Raw genomic sequence first — 10,004 nt, forward strand, 5'->3', positions numbered from 1 at the left:
TATGGGTAATTTCAATGTCATTAAAGATTCCTTACAGGTTCAGTACCTTTGGGATCCATTTTTTTTTTTTTTTTTTTTTTTTTTTTTACAAATTGTACACTTCTGTTTTTCACAAAAACCAAAACATCAAGTTACTGATTTCAGATCTACTTCCTATAGCTACAGGATTATCTACAAGTTTCTTATTTTACTTCTTTTCACACAAAATGCAGTAGTCATCTGCTCTTCTTACCTCTTCTACCCACATCTATCAAGGAAATGTCAAGTCTCTTTTCTGACCATATTGCTGTATGGCAAGCTTCAAGAACTTTTGGGGAAAATACGCTTGCACACTACCAAACGTTAAAAACCTACTCTGCAAGTTAATGTCAACTTGCTTGAACGAATGCTCTTTTCTTAGTGAAACTCTGAGGTGGACATTGTGAGATGCTGATCTTCAGTCAGAACAGCCAGTCAGAATAGATGCAAGAAAAAACACACTGAGAAAACTAATTACAGAAATCATACTAAATAATCAATAATAAAAGCAGAAAGCAGTCACTTTTGATGCAACTATACATGAAGAAACCAAACTTTTCTGACAAAAAAGATCAAGAAGTATCAGAATAAAGCTGTTCACTCCACAATTAATTTTCCCAATAAGATATTTTACATTAGTATACAATCTACTCATCCACCCACAACCCCCTTTCCCATTTTTGCATACTGGGTCTGGGTGTCACTTCAAAAGTGACAATCTAGAGACAAGGTTCACACTGCCGGGTGGCTAGCCCTGCTGTGGTAGTTCTTCCATACCATGCACTTGTGTGCACACACACCTATGGCCAATTTAGAGTGTCCGGTCCACCTATTGTGTGTCTTTGTAATGTGGGAGGATACAGGAGCACGCGATGGAAACCCACAAAAATACAGGGAGAACATGCAGACTCCGCACAATGATGAAAAATGATTTCCACACTAAAGTAGGAAACCAACTAAGGGAAGTAAGTATTCAAATGCAGGGGCAACTCTTTGGGGGTGCTGTTCAGGGGACAGACATAGCAGACAGTCTGGATGACTAATTACCAGTGGCACAGAAAGGAAAATGAAAGGAGTAAAATTAAATTCTTAAACGGATAAAAAACTTCACAAGTGGAGCAAATAAAAGGACGTACGTGGTTATGAATATGTCTATTTATTCACCGGTTGCCACTGTTTACTAGTGTCTCTACTTGGATTCAGTCCAACCGGGTATGTCTCCCACTTCCAGTGGGCCTGCAAGTCGTTCACTTACATTCTATGAGGCTGTACTACAACCCAACGAAAAGTTTTCTAATGAGAAAGAAATGTATGCGCAAATATACCAACAGCCGCACAATCTTAACAGATTAAAACCCGTTCACGAACATATTCAACAATTCCTGCCCCCGCCTTCTTACCGGATTATCACATGTATATTAAATTACGGTGTACAAAACAACCCTCCCCTTCACGGAACAGACAGCGACTAACGGTAAAAGCAGTACCTCGCCTACCTTAAACACACTAGTCTGTTGACTTCTACCTGAATTTTGACAGGCTCTCTCTCTCTAAATATATACACACACATGCACGTACACAAACCTCTCTGAGAAGATGACCCCCCCCCCCCCAAGGGAACAAGATCAACCATCTCAGAGGAAAATAGGGTTAACTGATGCTCGCGGATTTGGTTCACAAACCCATGTGCAGCCCTAATCATGATGAGTTCATCATATACAAGTACTTAAAAATATAAATGGTCACTGCTGGCAAGATAAAAGGAATTTCACAAGTACCAAACATTCCTGATTTAATTTGCAGCTTTCTACTCTGGGTACGTGGTCCGCACCACCCCCTTAGCACAACACTCGATATCTGACAGGTAGATGTTTGTGTGCGTGTCTGTGTGGACATTTCCTCTACTGACTCATTTCTGCTTTTTCATAACCCCTGAGTCACGCTGCACGTATACTACTAAGTAAGAGGAAAGTAGCTGTACAGCAATACCGTGAAAGACACAATTTCATTGAACGGAACACAGTTTAGTCAAACAGCGCCTAAGGGAATAGACTTTTGACAGGTCTTGCAGAATGAAGGTACTTGGACTTGTTTATCTGTCACACCAGGGGGCGACTTATAAAAATATAGCAGTGACAAGGATGCCCCCCCCCCCCCAAAGAGTGCGCTCATGCAGGTCTTGCCATACTTTTACCACACATCAAGCAAACACCATCCGATTAACTGGTTTTCAACTGCCAATAACCCGGAAAAAACTAACTGTCAAGGCATCAATCAACACATTAGTACCGTGAGTGACGACAAACATATTCCGGGAAAATTAATAACTGTTCCCGTCACAGGAGCACATTGCAGCTAAATATGCTTAGGGTGAAATCTTCATCGAGAGTAAGTTTATCGGCTTTTCAATTAATAAGAGGAAGCACCAAGGAAAGGTCATCATGTTGACACTAAGGGAAACTGTGAGCTAATCTTGGCCATCATGTATTACTCAGTTCAAACGAGTGTCAGCTTACATTTATTTACACACACCCCTGAAAAACATTTAATCCCTCGAATACGGGACTCATTAGATACTTCGTGGTCACTGCCAAGTAAGAAAATTATGTCAAGGAAGCGGCAGAAGTGCACCAGCTAAGATGTACCACACGTGAATAAGCTGTACTTGATGTAAACAAACAGGGATCAATACAGGATACAGCGGCGGTGCAAAGATGCTCCATGTCAGTGATGGGGTATTAGCTCACTATTCCCTAAAACGAAGCATGTATTCGTGCGACAAGTTACCACAATCTTGAAGTGTATAACTACGGCATACAGATCTATGCATAATGCAACAATAACAAATATATCCCGGTATGTCATTCACCCTTACTATGCAAGCATGCTCGCTACAAAATATCAAACTCTTCCACTTGCAATCAAGCTAGGCCTGAAGGAAGCAAAATCATAAACAGCTATTAAAAACAAACGAATCCTCTTCCACTAGTTTGTGAAACTACCCATGAGTGTTCTTCGGGTTTCTGATTTCTTTGGAGGAAGTGCCTGTTTAGCGTTACCCAAACTGAAGACATCGTGCCTTCCCTCAATCGCAAAGCCACACTACAATCCAACTACCCAGTAACCAGCTTTCTGTCAAACACCGCGGAAAACCAACTTTTTTCGAATCCAGCGTTGTACTCTATGTGAACAGCGGGCGGGCAACAGTTTTGCAAGGCTGTTCCTGCCAGCCAGTAAAAGCAGAAGTACTGTTTAGAGCAGAAGAAGCTGGATTAGTCTTGTCTGCATGACTTACCCAAGTAACATAATCTGTTGCGATTTGCGATAGCGGTGGCTTCTTACCGATCTATCTCAATTTCTGCGGTAATGATTTAAGACGCCATGTTTAACTCCACAGCGCATGTTCCTCACTGGCGAGTAAGCGGTTCGCAGTCTCCCTCTCCCTTGCGGCGGTGGCGCCTGCTCCTGCAGGTGGGCGGAGAGTGGTGGTGACATTCCTCTAAACCTTTCATCACCCCATTAAAAATGTGACACATATACTGTCCCGAGTTGCCGAGTCGCCTAAGTGCAACAGTGTTTCCACGGCGTTATACGATTACGGTGAAACTGTGGCAAATAAAGTTGTTTCGAGCCTCTACAGATGATTAAAATGTTATCTCAGTACTGAAACTATATTGCAATTATTATACAACAAAACAATATCTGACACTACACTATAGAAATATAAAAAACAATCTGACAGGATACCGCCGGTATCATACCGGTGACCTCAGTATTGTTAAACTGTGATTCATATCTAGAAATTACTAATTTCTACAGTCATCTCCATCCCCCTTTAAAACATAATAATAATTACATCACCTTTTTCTTTAACCTGCTTGTTCTTCTACTTGTTTTGTTTGTAGTAATCTCATATCGTGCTTGTTTGCTAGTAAACACTGATTAGGTAGATGGGAGGGGTATGTTCTCTGCTTAACCGACTTGGTGCTGCTGCCAATGAGTAAATGAGTAACCGCCTTTTTTGGAGCCCCATCCCCATGAATTCTTTGCACACATAAACTTGCTGCTGTGTCTGTTGTATTCATTCAAGTATTGCTTGAGCATGAAACAATGCTTGTGAGCTGTCTAGATTTTTGTTTCTTGTTTTTCGTGTTTCTCATAAAATGCATGGTTTCTATCAAATCATTTAAGATTGAAGTCAGTAAATAATAACAAGCACGAGTGTCAGAATTCATATTCTACAGAAAATACTTGCTAGTGCAAAACATTATTGCAGCTTCTTTATACCTTTACGTTTATAAGAGCAATAGCTAAAATTTGTCTCTGATTTGTTCAACCATTATTTAGACTTTGTCCATTTTTCTTGTACTGAGGTTGAAAAGAATGCATCTATACCGCTCAACTACCAGATTTTCGCAGAATGTTGAGATTTTTGCATCATATTTTTGGCCTGTTTCTCACAAAATTGTGTTTTTTGGCAAATCATTGAGGACTAACGTTAGAAAATAAGGACAGACGTGAGTTTCAGACTTTATATCCTTCAGAAAAATTATGCTACTGCAAAACCTGTTAGTCTATCAACTATCCCTATTTTTGGGGCTTTGTCCCCCCATTATTTGTGGTTTTGTTGAGATTTCTTGCTCTAAGAGCCTTCCCCTCAAGTGTAAAGAGATCTGCCTTTTTCGTACTTGTTTTCTTTTTATATTTTTATAAAAAATAATTCTAAAGGTATATGTGCCATTACAAATGATGAAATAGTTATTATTTATTTTATTTTATTTACATTTGTTGACTGGGAGTGTCCGACTGGACGTAGGTCCATTTTCAGCGGAGGCCCGGGGAGAAAAGCTCCACAGTTAAAATAAACAGACAGTAGTTACATTGGATTACATAGCGATTAACAATTTGATTAACATAGCAATTAATTACAAACATATTTACAGATGAAGAACATAGCACATCAGTAGACAACTAGAATCTTTATCTGCGAAGTACATAACAGACATTAACAAATGTTACAATAAAAAGTTCCTGCTGCATAATAAGTACTAGGCTTATGAGCATCTGAACTTGCTATATTATGAAGTTTATTGATCTTAAATCATTATTCTTATTCATATAGCACTATACTTTTAATCCTGCTGTCTACAGAAATATACTATACTTATGTGAAATGCATATTGGTGTGTGCTGTGTGGTATAAAGTATGAAGCACTGAAAAAAAAAATAATGAAGTACAAGAAGCATATTCACTCTGGAATAAAATCCCAGTCCAGGTTAGGCAGAGTCCCTCATTGACTCTCTTCAAGAGGAATCTTGATGAGTGGATGGGAGATCGTAGGTTTACCCCGGGTATCACTTCTGTGTCACTGTTAGATAGAGGCATAGTATACTAACCTCGAAAAAGGGCATAGCAAAATAAATTTAAAATGGGTGGCGAAAGCCAAACACATTCTGGCTAGGCTTATAAATGCCCTAGGGCAGATAGCCTAGTATGAACCTATGAACCTATATGGCATGCAACAATTGTTGTAGGAAGAGTTAGGATGACACACTTTTTAACTAATTGCCATGCTCTGCAATGAGGATTCATAGTCATGAGTAGCAGTGGCATTTGGTGGTTCATGTTTCTTTTCTTTTAAATCTGTGGCCTTTTGAAAGAGTGTGTGTTGTGGCAAAATAAAGAATGACAATGTGTGTTCACTCTAGAGATGCCTAAAATTCAGAAATTTGTGAATACACATTTTAGGAAGTGGAAACAGCATCAAGCAAAGCAATCTTCTGAGTTACCTTCTCCAAAAGAAATACATTCATTGTGGCACCTGAAAGAGTTTTCATACAAGTGCCAAAAACACCAACATTAATAAAGGTTCTGTTACAATTCTGCATTTTGATGAAGGGTTTGTGAGCAATGATCGTACTGGTCTGGTTATTGCTAGTATCATGGTTGTATTAAGTAAAGATGTTGCAATGAAGGTAAAATTACCTAATGAAATGCTCAGCATTAATATAAATTGTGATACTAAGAGGGAATCAGTCACATGGTTGAGGTCAGTATTTTGGATGCCAACCTATGCAAATGTAGTAAAGAATTGTTAGATGGTGGAAATATTGATTTATGAGAAAGAAGTTCTTTGAGTGTATCAACAGCAACAAAAAGCCAGTTAAGAATTAATGATGATGACATTATTGGACAATCCTAGCAACTGGTTTAGTAGTCTTAGATGCCACTGCTTGTGAAGAAAATGTACTTTGGTAACAATCCAATTGTATCATTTGAAATTCGTCTTCAACAACTGGCGGCATACAGGCTCAAATTCAGCTACTGTGTGACTGTGGCTTAGTAATTCAGAAGAACCAACTGCAGAAGGTTTGTTTGCCTTATCAAGCCAAATACAAATAACACTTGAAAGTGTTGATAAACTGTAGATAGCAATTCACAGGATTGCAGGATGAGAATGAGACTCAGCATTTGGAGGCCCATCAAGTTAAACAAGCTACTTGAACTAATTGAGGCCAAGTTGGCTAGTATAGACTTTAATGAAGCTGGCCATAAAGTTGGTTGCTGTTTGGAAGTCACAAAAGGCTACTGAAAACAAAACACTGGATTTTGAAATAAAGGCAAGGAGGAATAATCTCTATTTGTTTGGTAGCCCCAAACTGTGGGACAATGGAGATGGTTTAAATGAAGCATTGTAAAAACTTTTTTTCAGCAGGTGCTAATGCTGCCAGTTGTTGAAGAAGAATTTCAGTTGATACAACTGGATTGTTATCATGGTGCATTTTTTCATAAGCACTAACACCAAGACTATTAGATCAGTTGTTAGTACGTTTATGAGAGCCTCTGATTATGATAGAATACTGATTGCAGACTTCTTCAAAAGAATAAGTCAGATGAATGATGTAATGATTTCTATTTTTGTTGATCTTCCCTGAGAAAAAGTTCATAACCGAAGATGCTTTGCTATTATAAAGACAGTGTTGTGGGGGAAAAATGTTAGCCTGCACACACTTCTTTTGTTATTTCCTGTCAGGATAAAGATGAAATCAGAGTGAATGTCTCTTGCATTTGGAGAAAAAAAAGGAAATAAAGTGTCAGCTTTATTTTTTTCGCTATCTCATCCGTTCCCTTTACAAAATAAGTCCCACTAATTAATGCCTTAATGCCTGTAATGGTTGCACAATGGCATTCAAATCTGAACATGTTTTTGTTACTCTTTCTTCTTTTTTCCTTTCTTTTAATTTTTTTCTTTTTTGTGGGGGGGGGGGTGAGTATAGCAGATTTCCATGAATGTAAATGTATGCAGTGCTGTCAAATACCAAATGATAATTTATCTCACTATTATGATTGGGAAAATATTAAAATAATAAAACATGAATGTGGTATATCTTAAATCTAAATACAGCTGGCCTTGTGAGATAAATGTATTGAACAAATGAAAGAAATATATTATTACAATAACTCCATCTTGATTATATATGGGGTGAACTAATTGAAAAAAATATTTATAAATAAACAAAATAATTGGTAGAAAAAAAACTCTTGTGTATTTTGATTTTGATTAAGACTCCATGCCCTCCTTGAGGTAACACATATAGTGATATTCAGGGTGGAATACGTCTAGTATCTGTGGGTTCTAACAACTACAATATAATACTATCTTCAATATATATGTCCAATTCACTGATTCTGAAGTCTTTTTGCAAGATTTAGCCAAAGGGTTACAAAATTTAGCCAACATTATGCAGCTGTTGGCTGGAGATTTTAATGTTGTATGCAATGCTGCATAGACAAATCATATATTCCTTTGTCTTTATCTTACCAAGTAAAATGGTAAGCTGTTATATGACTTTATTTATCATGAGAACTTGTATGTTATTTGAAATACCCATGATCTCCTAAATAGATAATATAGTCATGTATAACATTTTACTGAGCTCAGCTCACACATACATGTATTTTGGGGAACATCTTTTTTAGTTCATCTTATGAATAACAACATATGTGTATTATCTATAATTTAATTACTTTGGTATTTTTTCAAAACAACTTTCAAATGATGCACATCTGATAAAATTATGCAGTTTTGGACTGACAGCAATCTCTCTGGAGTCAAATGGAATGACTTTAAGGCAATAATTTATGGCTGTATGCAATCAAATCTTTAACAATCATACTAAATGCAATAAAATAGAGCAAAATAAATTGAGGTTGTAAGTAAATTACTATCCACTAACTATGATTAATGTATAACATGTTAGAAACAAAAACTCTTCATAAAAAGATTCTTGCTTTAGCATTGGGCGGCACAGTGGTGCAGCGGTTAACGTTGTCGCCTCACAGCAAGAGGTTCTCTGGTTCGATTCTTGGCTGGGGTGCCTTCTGTGTGGAGTTTGCATGTTCTCCCTGTGTTCGCGTGGGTTTCCTCCGGGTACTGCGGTTTCCTCCCACATTCCAAAGACATGCATCTGGAGCATTTCTCTCTGGGCCTCCGCTGAAAACAGGCTCTATGGAACCTAGTCGGACTTTCCCGGTCAACAAATGTCAAATAAAAAAATAAAAATAAAAATAAATTGGAATGTGTGAAAATAAGGCAATTTAAACATGACAGATTTACAAAGTTTTGACAATGATGGGGAAAAGGTAGCTTTTCAGTGAAGAAAATATATTTCAGTGCATTTCTAAATGTTTCCATAATTAGATTTTGCAATTATATGGTATGGTCTCTAACTATAATTCTGTTTAATGGGTAGTTGTAGCAATTAGTGAAAAGGACTAAAGTTCTAACATGGTAATGAACTGATTCTGGTTTCCAGGATAAAGGGTTTCATTCCCTCCACCATTGTCTGTCCATTCTGTGAATATTAATCGATAAAATAAAAATAGGAGTGAATTATTTTCAGCAATTATATAATAAAGAATGGACTAATGAACAAAACTTTGTGCATTAATGGTTAGAAGGTACACCTAAAAATGAGTCCTGAGTCTGATAATAAATTAACATTACACAATATTGAATGAACAATTAAAACCCTTAAACTCAATAAGACACCTGGACCTGAAAACCATATATATTCAAATTTTAAAAATAATATGCTGACTTATTATCTGTATCTTTTAAGGTTGGGTAAATGCATATTAATTCCAGGACAAGAAATATCAAACTCCTAAGAGATGCTGAATAAATATTGTTATATAAGGAAGACAAAGTAAATAATATGATCAGACATTACAGACCATTCTCAATTTTAAATATAGATTATACAGTCATAATAAAAACTGTAAGAAGAATATAACTCTACATATGTTCAAAATATTGATACCTGCCTAATTTAGATTTTTTCCCCTGAATTGATCAATGTATGATATCAATAACTATTTATAGGCTATAATGTTGTATTTTGAAAATTCCAAAGCTACCCTGCTCCAGTTAGCCATTCTAAGATATTATGTGGCAAAGCAAGCTTCTGATTTAAACATTCATAAATTCATATTTCATGTACCAAGCTACTACAGTGTCCTATGTGAGTTAGTACAATTATCCCATCTTTGTATAATGATATGTTTGCTCATATAACAAATGTAACATTTCTTCACAGTTTGAACTAATAACTGTGGTGTGACAAATGTATCCATTTTTTGCCTTGTTTGTATTAGCAAATAACCAATTATCACATCAATTTCAGAGAATTAGTTCAGGTATTAGAATTGACAAACTCTGGCATATACTGGTAACATATGATGATTATTTGGCAATTATGTCAGGAATTATTATGAAGACGTAGGAAGAAGACAAGATGTCTTTACACTGTTCTGGGATATTACTGGATGCAAAACTGATTCTAATTTATTCATTTTATCTTTTGCGGTGGTGCTGCGGTAGCGTTGTCGCCTCACAGTACGACGTTGTCCTGTTTGATTCTCAGCTAGAGAGTCTTCTGTGTGGAAACATGCATGAATGGACATACCTTTGTTGAAGGTTGTG

The 10,004-nt window shown here is 36.9% G+C and overlaps 1 protein-coding gene across 1 annotated transcript in view; it reads right to left on the reverse strand.

Annotated features, from left to right (window-relative positions):
* SCML2 (Scm polycomb group protein like 2) overlaps positions 1–3,515 on the reverse strand; it is a 2,608,432-nt gene extending 2,604,917 nt beyond the window's left edge. The window contains exon 1 of the mRNA XM_044073060.1: positions 3,314–3,515. The gene's annotated coding sequence lies outside the window, so the exon portion shown is untranslated. The remainder of the gene's footprint in view (positions 1–3,313) is intronic.
* Between the last annotated feature and the right edge of the window lie 6,489 nt (positions 3,516–10,004).

The sequence above is a fragment of the Protopterus annectens genome, chromosome 5.part1 (assembly GCF_019279795.1).
Source record: "Protopterus annectens isolate FY-2018-M chromosome 5.part1, PAN1.0, whole genome shotgun sequence".
Lineage (NCBI taxonomy): Eukaryota > Metazoa > Chordata > Ceratodontiformes > Protopteridae > Protopterus > Protopterus annectens.